At 39.2% G+C, this 15,952-nt stretch overlaps 1 protein-coding gene across 2 annotated transcripts in view; it reads right to left on the bottom strand.

The window, feature by feature from the left end:
• LOC127445159 (F-box/WD repeat-containing protein 7-like) overlaps positions 1-12,864 on the bottom strand; it is a 196,506-nt gene extending 183,642 nt beyond the window's left edge. For both annotated transcript variants that reach the window (XM_051705021.1, XM_051705022.1), the window contains exon 1: positions 12,593-12,864. The gene's annotated coding sequence lies outside the window, so the exon portion shown is untranslated. The remainder of the gene's footprint in view (positions 1-12,592) is intronic.
• Positions 12,865-15,952: the final 3,088 nt, after the last annotated feature.

Raw genomic sequence — 15,952 nt, 5'->3', positions numbered from 1 at the left:
CTGTCCTTTTTAGAGCTTGAAAGTTTTGTATCCCACTTGCTGGGTTTCCATCCAGAATGTTTAGTATTTTTAAAAGCGCATTTCAAAAAATTCGACTTACGAAAATACGAATTGTTGCGCGTTTCCATCCACTACGTAATGCAAATTATCATGAGGGAAATGCCTCGTTAATAATTCCATCTGCTTATCATTGCTACTAGTGTGCAATCACTTCTAGTTTGGCTTGATATTTTGACAAGGAATATTTTCTTATTTAAAGGTGCAATATGTAATATATTTACTGTACTAAAGCAAAAAATTATCATAATATGTTTTCAGAGATTTAGGAAACATGCTAAGTTGAAATACCGGCTTCTCCGAAAACAATGCTACAGCCAGTATATTCTACTTTGAAATGTCCGTTCCGGGCCGGAATTTCTGTTTGTGTTTTGGCCTGTGTGATCCCGCCCACTGCCCATTTCCCAATAGTATATCCACACACCGAGTTGCCAGATTTGAAACAAGTTAGCGCGCAAACACAGCGCGCTGCAGCCATGGAAGCCAGCAATACATCTAGCTAACATTGACAGAGTTATAAAAAATCCACATGAGCTGGTTTATAATTCGCAAACAATAAAATCAATGCAAACGTATACATTAGCCGATAAATTTACAGTGTAAGGCTCGTCGCTTGCCATTGTCAGTTTGCTCGTTCCTGTTGCGTGTCCTCAACCTGGCAACCCGCGTCTGAGGAGGAGGGGGCGGGGGAGACAACTTTCTCCAATATTTTGAATTTGGACTGCAGTACCCATTTTAAACGCTTGATGTCAATGTGACATATTGCTCCTTTAATGTGATTTATTTATATTATGTAAATATTGATTAGTGACATTTTGGTCAGAATGTTGGATTGCTGTACTGACCTTAACAGCTGGCAACAATGCACTATTGTGCAGTTAATATACTGCATAGGATTGTCTATTTAGTGGATTTTCTGTAGAAACTGTATGTGGCACTGCCTGGAGACTAGCAGGATTCTTCTGGGAGTAGAGCTGGTGAAGAGGGATTTCGCTACAGCAATCTCTGGTATGATAAGGTGGCCCATGTAATGTTCTCCCAGCTGCCTATGATCTCTTAAAACCCTTCATGACAGAGTTCTGAGTTACTGACATCACTCTTGCTCTTAGTGCCCAGGAGCTCCGCATGGACAATCTCTATGGGCCAGAGAGCAGTTGTTACCGTGACATTGCAATAAATTGTACCAAATGCAAAGATGAATACCACATTTTGAAAGTTAAACCCGGAGAAGAGATGAATTCAATGGAGTAATGAAGAGAGATGACACTAGGTATGATTCCCCAAATAGCCTCTTCCTGGATTAGGTCTTAAAGGAGAACATTATGGAAAGCTTTGTTTCTGCTTTGTCCCATAGTTAGTGATCTTAAGATGTTACAGATGTATAAACCTTTCTAAAACGGTTCATTCGACATTTACATGGCATTATACTGCATCTCCGTTAGCGAGCGATGCGATAAAACTATCACTTCTTTTTATAATGACATATTTTGGAATCCCCAATTCCCACTACTTACCAGGTCCTCGTGGTGGCGTAGTGACTCGCCTCAATCCGGGTGGCGGAGGACGAATCTCAGTTGCCTACGTGTCTGAGACCGTCAATCCGTGCATCTTATCACGTGGCTTGTTGCGTGCATTACCGCGGAGACGTAGCGCGTGTGGAGGCTTCACGTTATCCGCTGCGGCATCCACGCACCATGCGCCCCACCGAGAGCGAGAACCACATTATAGTGACCACGAAGAAGTTACCCCATGTGACTCTACCCTCCCTAACAACCAGGCCAATTTGGTTGCTTGGGAGACCTGGCTAGAGTCACTCAGCACGCCCTGGATTCGAACTTGCGACTCCAGGGGTGATAGTCAACATCAATACTCGCTGAGCTACCCAGGCCCCAAGAAAGTCTTTGTTTACCAGCTGCATGGCGAAGAGAGACACTTAAACACCTGCTACATCTCATCTCCATCTCTCTGTGCTCCATCCAGGGTCGGAAATTAATGGGAGCTCTGGGCAAAAAGCCCCCTAAATACAAAATATGGTGGCAAAAAATGCCCCCACAAGTTCCTGCTGTTTTATTAATAACATCTGATATGGGCCTAGAACAAATACATCCATCGCGATCTTCATTTGAATTTTTGTTGAACTTTGTTTCGTGCCGTCCGTTGTGCAGACGTCGCCGAGTCAATGGCGGATGCTCGCGCCATACACTCGCACAGATGGGCACTCCGCTTCTCATGCTCCGCATCAGTTCAGTGTCATGCTCACGCACTAAATTACGTGACCATTCGATCCTTTTATTCAAAATATACTGCCCTAGTGAGTAACACTATTGCTCTCTATGCTATAGCTTACTTCCCTGCCCATCGGATCATCTTACTTATGCATTTGTCTGTCTGAAAAGCCTCCTCACCGGCTAGAAGCCAAAAGCGCGGGACGGATGGATGTTATATATTTATTAAGTTAATCAGGTCTGAGAGAACATGAAATATAATGCAACCAAATGCTACAATGTAGTTAATATTAATATTAACAATAATAATAATAATATGTGGATAAAAAGCCTTGATGTGAAATAAAACATTATAAATGATACAATAATAATTTTACATTTACCACTTTTAGTGTATGAATCATGTCTTTGACTTTTCATTGTGAAATGTTTATTTTGGCATTATTTTATTCAGTTGGCATGAAGACGTTGCTAAGTTGCCAAGCCAAATCTGGAGAAATGCTGTCATCTCCACCTCTATGTTGATGCATTACTTTTGTAGGTTTTGTAATATGTTAATTTAATAGCCAAAATATTTGGAAATATGTGAATGAGGGGGGAAAAAAAATTGTTTCAGTAACAATGCACAAATGCAATGTACAAATCATGTAATTTAGTAATTATTGAAACATGCCATTTTTTCAAATTGAATTAATTGTTTAAATGATAACATAAAAGGACGGCAGCATCATTTTATAAGGTTAGAATATAAAAAATGCCCCTGTAAATCAAATATTATATATAGATATCTGACCCTGGTTCCATCTGAACTATACAGCAATTAAGTAGCTCCCCTGTGAGATTCAGGTGAGTTTGCTGTAAAATGTTGGATGTTTTAGTGTTACGAGTTTTATTATGATATATTTTTACTTTAAACGTTCTTTCACACAACCCTCCTATGCATGTTCATATGAGTTCTGTTTTTTTTTTGCCAATTCGCATTCTTCGTGCATATCATCACCTACTGGGCTGTTGTGCAAATGATTTATTTATTCTTTTGCTTTTCTTTATCAGTCTCTTATTCTTATTACTTCCTGCTCAGTAGGTGGCGATATGCACGAAGAAAACAAGAAGAACTCAGTCCTTTCATGAACACGCATAGGAGGGCTGGAGAAAGAGTAGATTTAAAGTAAAAAAGGACTTCAAAATTAAACTCTCACACACACCTATCATATCACTTCTAAAAACATGGATTTAACCACTGGAGCCATATGGATTCCTTTTATACTGCCTTTGTGATTTTTGGAGCTTGCATCACTTGCATTAAATGGACCTACAAAGCTGAAATATTCTTCTAAAAATCTTCATATGTGTTCTGAAGGAAAGTCATACACATCTGGGATGGCATGAGCGAGGGTGAGTACTGTAAATGGTGAGAGATTTTTCATTTTTGGGTGAACTGTTCCTTTAAGAGTCTGGACCACAATATTAAAGGGACAGATCCCCAGCAATGATCATTCTCTCATCATTTACTGACCCTTATGCCATCTCAAACTCGTCTGACTTTCCTTCTTCTGTGCAACACAAACGAAGATATTTTCAAGGATATATGATGTGTTTATATCCATTCAATGCAAGTCATCTGGGTCCAAATTTTCAAGCTCCAAAAGGACAAAAAGGACAGATGGATTACATCTCAACGCTGCTTTTATGCTCTTTTTGGAGCTTGAAAGAAAAAAGAAAAAACACATCATACATCCTTCAAAAAATCTTTGTTTGTGTTCTGCAGAATAGTCATATGAGTTGGCATTAGGGTGAGTAAATGATGAGAGAACAATAATTTTTTACTCCTTAAACAGTGATGTCATCTTTTGGGTTTGAATGAACGATGAAATCAGTGACGTGACTCAAGTCACAAGATCAGCCTGGTGTGACACACCTGTCCTGCACATACAGGAAAAAATAATCAAGAGCTGAACGGAGTGAAAGTGAAGAATAACATTATCCATCACTTCATCTTCAGGGCAGTTGTGTTAAAAAAAAAACAGCTTCAGACAGGAGGTAAATAATAGCAGCAATGTTCAGAGGTGCTTTTAAGGCTTGGAAAAAGTCAGGAACAGCAACAGGTGGAGGAATAGGCTTAGAGAGATTAAGCGTATTATGATAAGCATAAGAGATGAAGAAATTCACAGAACCAACACTAAACAAGCACTCTCAATACCAGGGAGCAGACCAAGTTCTGCCTCTCCAACTAACAATAACCTCATTTTCTCAGATAAAAAGAGAGCGCTCAGCAACTCTAGAGAGAGATGCAAAATCGGAAAATGTCTGAGGTGGCACAAATTTATTAGTCTGCAAAGGCCTAATGGAAACATCTGAAGGAAAGAGAGTGAGAGAGCTCATTACAGAAAAGCAAAAAACACTCCATAATTCATCAGAAGTGGGACAGGGGAGGCTGGGTGTTCAGGAGTGTAGGCTTAGAATAATTCACAGATGAACACAGAAATTCAGCACCCGTACAGCAAGGGCATCCACTCAAGATATTAGCAGGAAGCAGGGTCTTTTTAAAGGGAGAAAGACATTTTAAAAATGAACTGGCAGTAGTGTTGTCATAAATACCGGTACTTCGGTACCAAGCCGATACTAAAATACAAAAGATGTAATGGTACCAGTGTTTCTGCAGTACTGGTCGTACCGAGCACCGACTCTATCCGGTACCAGCACGCAGTATGATTGACACACGACAGCTTTAAAATGCTCACAGGGCACAGGCTTATTTTGAACGCGTGCTCTATTACTCCTTTTACACTGAAATAGACAATTAATCAAATTAAAATTGTGACATGTCCTTGTGTGATCTATTAAAGGGATAGTTCACCCAAAAATGAAAATTCTGTCATCATTTACTCACCCTCATGATATCTCAGGTGTGTATGACTTTCTTTCTTCAGCAGAACACATTTGAAGAAAAATTGAAAAATATCTCAGCTCAGTAGGTCCTTAAAATGCAAGTGAATGGAGATTTCTCTTTTAAAGCTCCAAAAATCACAAAAACAAGATTTTTTGATAGAAAAAAAATAGATATTTTACTATTTTTCTTCAAATGTGTTCTGCTGAAGAAAGAAAATCAAACACATCTGGGATATCATGAGGGTGAGAAAATAATGAGAGAATTTTCATTTTTGGGTGAACTATCCCTTTAAGCCGCTAAAGGCTGCAATCTAAATGCGGTTGCACACCGGACGAGAAGTGTCTCGCCACATCACGTCTAGGACACGGCACAGGTATCAAACAAAGGGCACGTCGATGAGGTTCACGTGGCAGACAGTGCACACAAAAGTTAGCAAGGTCCTTTTTTAAAGAATGAACAAGGCTAGAGTAAATAATATATGTCCACTGATAAAGATTTAGGTCGAATTTAATGGAAAATATACGAGTTGCACTCTGTGAACTTTGAGCAGCCTCCGGAGTTGTAGGTGGGCGCCAACGACAGACACTGAGTGGCGTACATTCATAGAAAACTATTATTTTGAATTTTAGAACACGCTATGTCGTCCGTCCAGTGTGCGACCCTCTTTAGTGCAGATGCATGCTGAGAATCATTCACGTTGTTTGAGATGACAAAGCAGAGCACTAATCCACTGTACAGTGCATATTCCATGTAGACTATATATTTATATAATTAAATCACAGCATTTGCACTTTATTGTCAACTCAACTATTTATATAGCATGTAAAACAACAGAGTTGACAAAAGTGCTTCACAGTAATACAATTTAAAACATAACATTTCAAAATTACCAATACACCAGTGATCTAAATACAAACACTCCAAAACTGTGCCCAACATTTCATTTGTCAGACTCAAAGGACAGTATAAACAGATGAGATTTCAGATATGACTTAAAAGTCTTCAATGATCACACTGGGCCGTGTTGCGAACTGTTTATCCGGAAAAGTGAAGCTACCGGCAAAAAAAAACACACATCATAATAAAAGCATGATTCAAAATGAAATCTAGATGCCTGAAATTGAAGAAATTGTGACAGAAATATATTACAACTGTATAGTAAAATGTAATATTCACTGTAATACTACTACTACTAATAAAAGTAATTATTATTATTATTATTATTATTACTACAAGCAAGACTGCTGTTGAATAAAAGTTTGGCAAAAACAAAAACAAAATAAAAAAATGTTACTGATTAGACACCATTTTGATGATGAAATTAAATTAAACTTTAAAACAAAGAGTACCTAGTCATTGATGAGTTTTTAATGGATGTATAAGAAGGTTGCAAATAAGCAGGATATCATAAGGAGTTTTAACTTTGGGCATCAGTGCTTGAGAATTATTGGTTTATCAAAACTCCACACGCGCTACGTCTGCGCGGAAACGCGCTCAACAAGCCACGTGATAAGATGCACGGGTTGACGGTCTCAGACGCGGAGGCAACTGAGATTCGTCCTCCACCACTGGGATTGAGGCGAGTCACTGCGCCACCACGAGGACTTAGAGCGCATTGGGAATTGGGCATTCCAAATTGGGGAGAAAAAGGGAGAGAAAAAAAGGACTGCTTTGAGACGATATTGATATTAATCACGATTTACATTTCATACCATTAATGGGGGATGAAAATGCATTCCACATGTTTGTTAGACCTCAAGAATGACTAACATAACTTGTTTGTTTACAAATAAACTCTGGAGGGTAAACAACCTTTAAAGTGTACTCTGTTAAGAATTTAATCCTACATAGGATGTGTGACCTCTAAGGTTGCAAAATTCCGGGAATTTTCAAAGTTGGAAACTTTCCATGGGAATTAATGGGAATAAATGGGAATTAACGGGAATATATGGGAATAAACTGGAAATTTGCAAAATTGCAAGTTAGTCTATTAATAGGGAACTTAAATGTAGTTGAAAAAAAAAACATCCTGCAGCATAATCTTGGTTAAAACAACCAGCTTTAATGCAAATTCAGTTGAATTTGCATTAAATCCCTGCACATTCCCTGCACATTCCTCAATCACATGCACACAGCACACTACTTCCTGCAGGCTACTTACTACAGCTGGACTATTGAAGCCATACTACTGCATTTGAGCCCAAGGACTACATCCAGTCAAGTAAGTTTTGATGATATTACAAGGGTAAATATATTTGATCTATGGTATTAAAGTTTAACTAGCAAATACTAAATCAAAATGTGTTTATACAGTAGCTAGCTAGCCAGTAAATCAGATATGTTAAATATAAGCTAGCTAACACCATTTCATTGACAATTTAAGAGGCTAGCTATCGTGGTGCTAGCTAGCTTAATTGTGATGCTTTCTTCTGCTAGCCAGTTTTCTGTTATCATACAAGAACGTAGGTTATAGCTTGATTTAGCATGCTGATTGAGGAGTGTTCATCTATTCATCTAGCCTATTTCTATTAATTTGTCCAGCATCAATTATCAAATATTTTTACCATTCCGGAACATTCCAATTGTTTAGCTAACTATTTATATATTTGTGCATGGCACTGCATTAGCGTTTTTTACAAGCTTTTTTCTAATCTTATTCTACAGAACAATGCCATGTGCGCCATCTGATGTGTGGATACATTTCACCTCAGCCAATGTCGAAAGAAAGGCTGTGTACATTTGCAAATACTGTGCAAAGACCTATGTTAAAAATGCCACAAAGATGCAGCAGCATATAGCTAAGTGCCCAAAGTTTTTTCCAATATTTCCAAAATTCCCCAGCTTAACTTCCCATGGAAAGTTTCTGGAAAGTTTCCGGAAGTTTACCAGAAATTTTCCACGCCTTTGCAACCCTAGTGACCTCTGAGGAAATTTCACCAATTTCATCAACTTCAGTGGACGATTGACTCCATTGAAAGACTTTCTTGTGACACTCTACACTCCAGCTCAATAGGTGGCAGTAATGCACCTATATAATAAACTGGATTGCCTGTGACAGTGCTATGGATCATAATTTTTTTTTTTAACTAAATAGTACATAAAGAGTAATGATGTTGATGTTGGAGTTATTGTAGTTGGTGTGTTCATTCGATAGCAGTTTGGCATTTTCAGTGCTGTCTTGTTTGATATCATATTAGCCAGAGAGCTAGCTAATTTTGTAGCTAGCTATTAGCTATTATGTAGCCGCTAGCCAGCTAATACTTCCTAACAGGCTGATTTCATGACTGTGATTCAGTTGCCTAGTTGTGTGTATAACTTGGTCGAAACTGCTTGCGTTTTTAGCAACATGTACCTGATCCAATCGTCTAGATGAAGAATAACATCGGTTAAATATAGAAAATTACTCAAAAGTTTATCATCGATATCTTATAAAATTTATAAGAATTTTTTTTTTTCGATAAATATCAATATCATGTTAGTCACACAGCCCTATTAACCACACACTGTTTTTCAACAGTATAGCCACAATACAAACATAACACGTGTTAACATGACTCTAGTGTGATAAAATCGCTTTTACACAACCTTGTCAGTGTAAAGTTATCCAGTATATGACTTTGTCGTAATAACAACTTAACGACGGTAAACCCTGTATGCCTAAAACCCAGTAACTTTTGCACAATGTAACGGAAACCAAAATGAGTTGGAATGACTTTGAGATTTTGGTTTTCATCCTTGTCTTCTGTTTTTGAACAAGCCATCGTGTTATCCTGTCCATGATTAGAAGTACTGAGAAAACGTGATAGAATATGTATGTCCTAACAAACAACTGCTTCATGTCTGGAGCACGAGTAGCAGATCTGCAGCCAACAAACCTGCTTACTCCGGTCCGTCCTGACGAGTGATTTCGATGTCACCACAATGCTTATCTTGTTTTCCTTCATATCTTGTTTTAATAATGCTTAGATAGTTGACTGGAAAACAAGACAAAAATACTTCATAAGGAAATGACTTATGCATTGATCTAGGCTGGATGTGTACCCTTTTAAGAGAGGTCATTTGGTCACAATGTCTTCCAAAAGACTATGCAAAGACCCAGAAGAATCCAGGCAAATATAAAGTTGCAAAATGGGTTTGCACTCAAGAGTTTGTTGATTGCTGCAACCCTTTACGCAAAGAGTATCTTTAAGCAAAACAAAGCAGTAGACATGCTCTTACTTTAGCTGAGTGCCATTAAACCGTGCCTTGCCTGAAAAAAAAAACATTGTTTAAACAGCCCTCCATCAGATGACCCGTTTCCTTTCATCTCCCAAACCTGTCATGTCTTCCTCTGTGCATTCTCTTTGTGTCTTGTCAAAACATAAATGGCCTGCCCTTCACCGAGCCTCAAAGATCAATGTAGGAAATGCGCAAGACTAAACCTTTTAGTACCATCTTGCTACAGTGTGAAAGAACTCAAAACGAATAGACAGTGGGAGAAAGAGACGATGTGAGATGTTTTCCAAATGTAGTGAAGGAGGGTTACTCTGGGCTACACTCTGGGGTAGGGTTGCACGGTATACCGGTACTAACGAAATATCGCATTACCAAAAAATTTTAAACAGTATGATATCACCTTGTTGTTAATTTCGGTACCATATTATGGTATGCTACCATATGCAAAATATAATGTGAGAGTTTTGAGATGAAATCAAAGACCATTTGAAAATAATATTAAAAAAGCCTCTATATGGCCAAGTGTGATCATTAAACAGCAGATGGATGTCATTTAATAAATTAATATACAGTCACATGTGTGCTACAGAACGAATGAGAGGCTCCACTCTGCTCTGTCATCTCCTTCACACACACACTCACACAAACGCAACACACACTATGAATGCTTGATTTTCATGCGGTGTGTCCAATAGTATCCATCTGCAGAGCCACAGATCAGTTTGTTGAGTGTATAATCGGCTGTGAACTCTCAAATGACCGTTTTCACCGTTGCAGCTCAGAGATTTCAGCTCGCGAGTCGTGGGAAGCTTGATATAACGAACTCTTCACAAACAGGAAGAACTTCAAAGATCTTTCAAAATAAAAGTCCCGCTGAAATTAGAGCTTATTTCACTGGATGCGTGAAATTGAAAACATTACGACAGAAAAATATCACTACTGTATAAAAGTTTAATATTCAAAACAGTCACAATAATACTCATAGTAACAATAATATAATATTAAATGGTTATATTATTAGTATTATTATCTGTAAGCAATATCACATAAGCAAGTGTACTGAATATCAGCATGTTGTGATTCATCCGTGGCAGTCTTTTGCCTCAGGTAATCAGACTGTTTTCATTTAATGTTTTCATTAATAATGTAAAGCTCTCTTGTGCATCTTTTTTGTTTTTTACCAGAAATAATATATTTATTATTATTGTTGAAATATTATTATTGGCTCTATATTGTTGAAAAGTATTATATTTTTCATTTGATTAAAGCTGTACAGTATGAATTTGATTAAACACAATTTGATCATAACATTTAATTAAAACATTTAACTGGGGGCCTGGGTAGCTCAGCGAGTATTGACGCTAACTACCACCCCTGGAGTCGCGAGTTCGAATCCAGGGCGTGCCGAGTGACTCCAGCCAGGTCTCCTAAGCAACCAAATTGGCCCAATTGCTAGGGACAGTAGAGTCACATGGGGTAACCTCCTCGTGGTTGCTATAATGTGGTTCTCGCTCTCGGTGGGGCGTGTGGTGAGTTGTGTGTGGATGCCGCAGAGAACAGCGTGAAGCCTCCACACGTGCTATGTCTCTGCGGTAACGCTCTCAACAAGCCACGTGATAAGATGCGCGGATTGATGGTCTCAGACACGGAGGCAACTGAGATTCATCCTCCCCCACCCGGATTGAGGCGTCACTACACCACCATGAGGACTTAGAGCGCGGAAATGGATGTTGTGGAAAGAGTGTGAGATGACTAAAGTTCTCACTCTGGATTTCCTGCTCTCTTTCCTCTCCCTTCCCTCCTATTCAGAAAAACCCTTTCCTTTGACTGCTGCATCCCAGGGTGACACACACAAAATCACATTCCCCCCCCCCCATTATTTAAACCATGATCAATGGAAACATGCAAATGCTTCACGCTGCAACCCCCCTAATGTTCAAGCAAAATCTACACCCTTGCATTCAAACACAAAGTATTTCATTATAATTTTGTTCTGTAATTATGAAGACACCAGAGACGCCTCACCCAAGCAACAGTTTTGAAAAGCAATGTATCTAATGGACAGCAATCCATAAACCACATTTACCCAATAAATCTCAGGAGATACGGATGTGTGGCTGTTGCAGTTGAAACAGTAAGAAATAAAAACTTTACGAAGAGTGTGAGAGAGAAAAATAAAAACGATCCAAACTTGCATTAGCTTTAGTCGAAGCTAACATGTGCTTGTCTTGTGCCGTGCACGGGCTGCACATATATCTACACAAATTATCACAGTCACAAAGAACTATCCCTGCTAATGTTGCCTTATTCAATGGCATATTAAATGTAATTCATCTAGATTTAAAGTCCATAATGGGAGGCAGTGTTAGCAAAGGATGAACATCAGTTGTTAGCGAGCTATGCTAACACGCTAAGCTAACAATCAGATATGCGCCCTTGATAACACAGGCATAATACAAAAATCTTTAAACACAAACCCTATTAATATGAGCAGGGATAAAGGTCTGCATAAAAGTCAATAAAGTACTGATTAATAAAGTAAGTTTGTCTTTTGGCGTGCAGTGGTGGACATGCTAGCGTTAGCCCACTATGCTAAGATAACAGCTAGCCGGCTACAGCAAAACAACCAAAGAACTGCCTAAATATTCCCAACGATCCAATAAGAGCTATACTGATTATTTAGACTACCGCCAACGTATATTGTGCATATACATGTACACACGCGATTAACATGTCCTGGGATAGCATCCAGTGCATACAAGAGGTGACATTTGAGCTTGAAATGTATTCATATCATACCATATCCAACAAATAAAAAAAAATACACAAACATAAATGAAAATCCACAGCTACTCCTTGTGACTCTCTGTGCAAGGCTGGTGGTCCGATAACTTGGCGAGTGGTTAATGTAGTTTATTTATAACATCTTTGGAGCAGAGCGTGGGTGATTATCCCATTATAAATGAAAAGCCACAGTCTTAAATGTCATGCAATCAGCTTTGCTACACAACACCAGTCAGGTGCACTTGTTATAGCCTACGTATATTATACTAGGTTGCATATTACTTATGCAATACAATCAGCTTCATCGCTGATCACGTGGCCATTTAGTCCAGCAAGACCACCCTTGCATAGCCAAGTTCGCCTTTAGGCAAAAACATGTTTACAAAACAAGGTGTTTTAACAGCCAGATGCGTGTATTTACCCTGGGAACTGATGAGAAGGCAATAGGATGTAAGGCTCCTGTGTATAAATGCCCAGGACAGTTACTTCCCCCAGATATCTTATCCAGAGTCCAGAAGATGGTCACCGGTGTCTCCTCTTCTCCGGTTTGTGCACGAGATGAAAGGGTCGTCCGAAAACGAGTTGAAGTTTTACAGGCAGCGATCAAACGTCTCCAGCTGATCAGATAAAAGTATAAACATTACGCGCATCTCTGTAACCCATGCACCGGATAGGGCTTTAATTATTCATCTTTTGCACAAACGAACACCCCCCCTCCCTCCCCCCCCCCTGCCCCCCCACCCAGAGGAATATATGACCGATCTGGAGAACGCAATGATTGCAGCACACGAGTCCGATGCTTCTATCCAACCGATTCCTGTACGAGTCCCTGTCGACGGATGATAACGTGTAGTGTCGAATAAAAACGTCACGTGTCGCTTGAATTCAGCGTTGGTCCAAGTTGCCCCGACAGAGCTACAGTCTGCCTTTTTTCTTCTTCTTTTTTATTGCTTTAAAGCAAAACATTAACAATGCACATATATACAAAATGTAAACGTTGTGCAGTTTGAACATTCTGTACATGGGCATAAGTGCACTCATTGAGACATACAGTGAATCATAAACTCTAAGTCACAGGAAAGACCTCATCATAGCACATAAGAAAATACATACATTTTCTATTATTAATTAGCCTCAAAGACTTGATTAAATATTCAGTTTCTAGCAATTCTTAGTATTTTTTTTAAAGAATCTTTGCTTTTGAATGTAAAGAAGAAAATTTACAGTAGACTCCAAAGCCTTGTTTTTGTTTTCATAATAGCAAATTATATATATATATATATATATATATATATATATATATATATATATATATATATAGTTTTTTTTTTCACCCCTTTTTCTCCCCAATTTGGAATGCTCATTTCCCAAGTCCTCATGGTGGCATAGTGACTCGCCTCAATCCGGGTGTTGGAGGACGAATCTCACCCGTCAATCTTATCACGTGGCTTGTTGAGCGCGTTACTGCGGAGACGTAGCGCATGTGGAGGCTTCACGCTACTCACCACGGCATCCACGCACAACTCACCACACGCCCCACCGAGAGTGAGAACCACATTATAGCAACCACGAGGAGGTTACCCCATGTGACTCTACCCTCCCTAGCAACTGGGCCAATCTGGTTGCTTAGGAGACCTGGCTGGAGTCACTCAGCACTCCCTGGATTCAAACTCGCGTCTCCAGGTGTGTTAGTCGGCGTCAATACTCACTGAGCTACCCAGGCCCCCGCAAATTATATCTTTAAAATTATAGCTTAATTTTACTTTAGAAAAACGTTATTAATTACTCAGTTCACTCCAATAAAAAGATGAAATCTTGCACAGAAAAACCGGTGACTCTCGCTTTTACAAAAGGTGCCTGTGTCACTCACGTCACAGTACTTGGATTGAAGTGCATTACATGGGTAGATTTTGTGCAATATTTTAAAATGAGCTTCTTTGATTGTATAAGATATACAATATATGCTAACAACCATGTTTTCCTCCAGTGAATATTATTAATAAGAGAAGTCCAAAAGAATTTTCCTCTTGGGGAAATTGAAGTTCGGGAATGTAATAATTTGTTGAATAAACGTATTATTACAAGATTTACTCAACAACGAGGCTCCTTCCAAAGACAGCTGGGGCAATTGTTTATGGTACAGTCATAACTTGTAGATTTCATTAAAAAAATTACACCCATTGGAATGGCTTTTATAGCGGAGTGGAATTCTTTAAAGGGAACAGGGTGTTGGTAAATCTTCATAAACTCCTCATATGATAACAGATCACCTTTACTATCAATTAAGTCTGCAACAAGTATTATATTTTTACTAAACCATTTGTCCAAAACAATTGACCTGTTTTTAGTCTTGATATCGCCATTATTCCAAAGAATAGCCTTGTGGAGGGAAAGTTGTGATTGTATAGGGGTGTAGATTCCGGAAGGGATGTTGGGGTGGTGTTAAACGCCCTTGTGATTGTATAATAACTTCCAAGCTAACAGAGCTTGCTGGTGAAATTGAGCCAATTTGAAAGGTAATTTGCCTATAGAATAGTTACATTTAATTAGAAAAGGGCGTCTACCCATTTTTTAAAAGATATTATTGGGAATAAAATACCATAAAGTGTCACTGCCAAGTAGACATCTTTTCTCGCCTGTCCGCTTATAGAACTTTTTCATAGACTGTGATGACAGTGTAAATCTAGCACATTTTTTTATATGATAATCTTTTTAAATATTAAGTGTAAGTTCAATCATTTGTATGTTATCTGCAAACTGCGACTTACTGTTGACCGTTAGGGCCCAAACTTACTCTACGCAAGTACGTGAACGCAGCCGCACCTTGCTACGCAATCTCGATTTCACACGTCGCTGCGTTGTGACAGCCCTCGGTCAGCCCTCAATTCATAACACAACGTAAGTACGCGCTGTATTCTCAGCGTTGCCACAAGGGGCGCTAGAGCGAATTTTCTTCTTTCAATCAACAGCTGTCATGGCGGAGCAATTTGAGTTGAAACTTTTCTAAAAATATACAACTTTTTGTCCCTAGTCCATTCAAACTAACTTGTATTTTCTCCATGTCTCTCCCCACTCCTCAACTATTGACTCATCTACCACATCCAGGTTGCAACCGACCACGTAGGCGGCTGACTTGCCGCCTAGTCAGTTAATGGCTTAACTGACAACTCTTAAGGAAACTGGTCTCCGAACAGTTTGAAAAGCACCTTATTTTAATCCTGCCGCCGCATACAGCCTCCAAAGACAGTATTTTCCTGGTTTCAGATGCAGCACCGGTTTTGTGGTCACGCTTAAAAAATCTATTGCCCTCTTGTGGTCTGAGGTTTGTAACCACCAGAGCAACGCAAGAGCGCATGAAGTGTATGTACAATGGGATCACTCGTTGGCCATGTGTTGGCCAAGAGCTCGCATCTGCATTTGCGTACTTGCGTGATATGTTTTGGCCTTTACTTCACACAAATAAGTAAACGCAGATGCGATTGCTTCGCCAACGCATGGCCAACTTGTGGTCCCGTTGTAAATACATCACGCGCGCTCGTGCGTTGCTCTGGCGGTTACAAACCTTGGACCACAAGGGGGTGAAAGTTTTTTAGGCGCCACGAAACTGGATGCGGTGGAGTCAACATGTTGACAGTTGAGGAGTGTGCTTTTGTATTTGCTAAAAAGACGACAGAAAAATATGTTTGTATAATCTAAATTGTTCGGCAAGACTCTCCTCAAATTAAAAAAGAAAATCCGGCGTACTTGCATTAGGTTATGAATTGCGCTCTGACACATTTCT

The sequence above is a fragment of the Myxocyprinus asiaticus genome, chromosome 8, assembly GCF_019703515.2.
Source record: "Myxocyprinus asiaticus isolate MX2 ecotype Aquarium Trade chromosome 8, UBuf_Myxa_2, whole genome shotgun sequence".
Classification (NCBI taxonomy): Eukaryota; Metazoa; Chordata; class Actinopteri; order Cypriniformes; family Catostomidae; genus Myxocyprinus; species Myxocyprinus asiaticus.
Note: the sequence above shows the minus strand (reverse complement) of the source record. Positions and strands in the feature narration are given on the sequence as shown.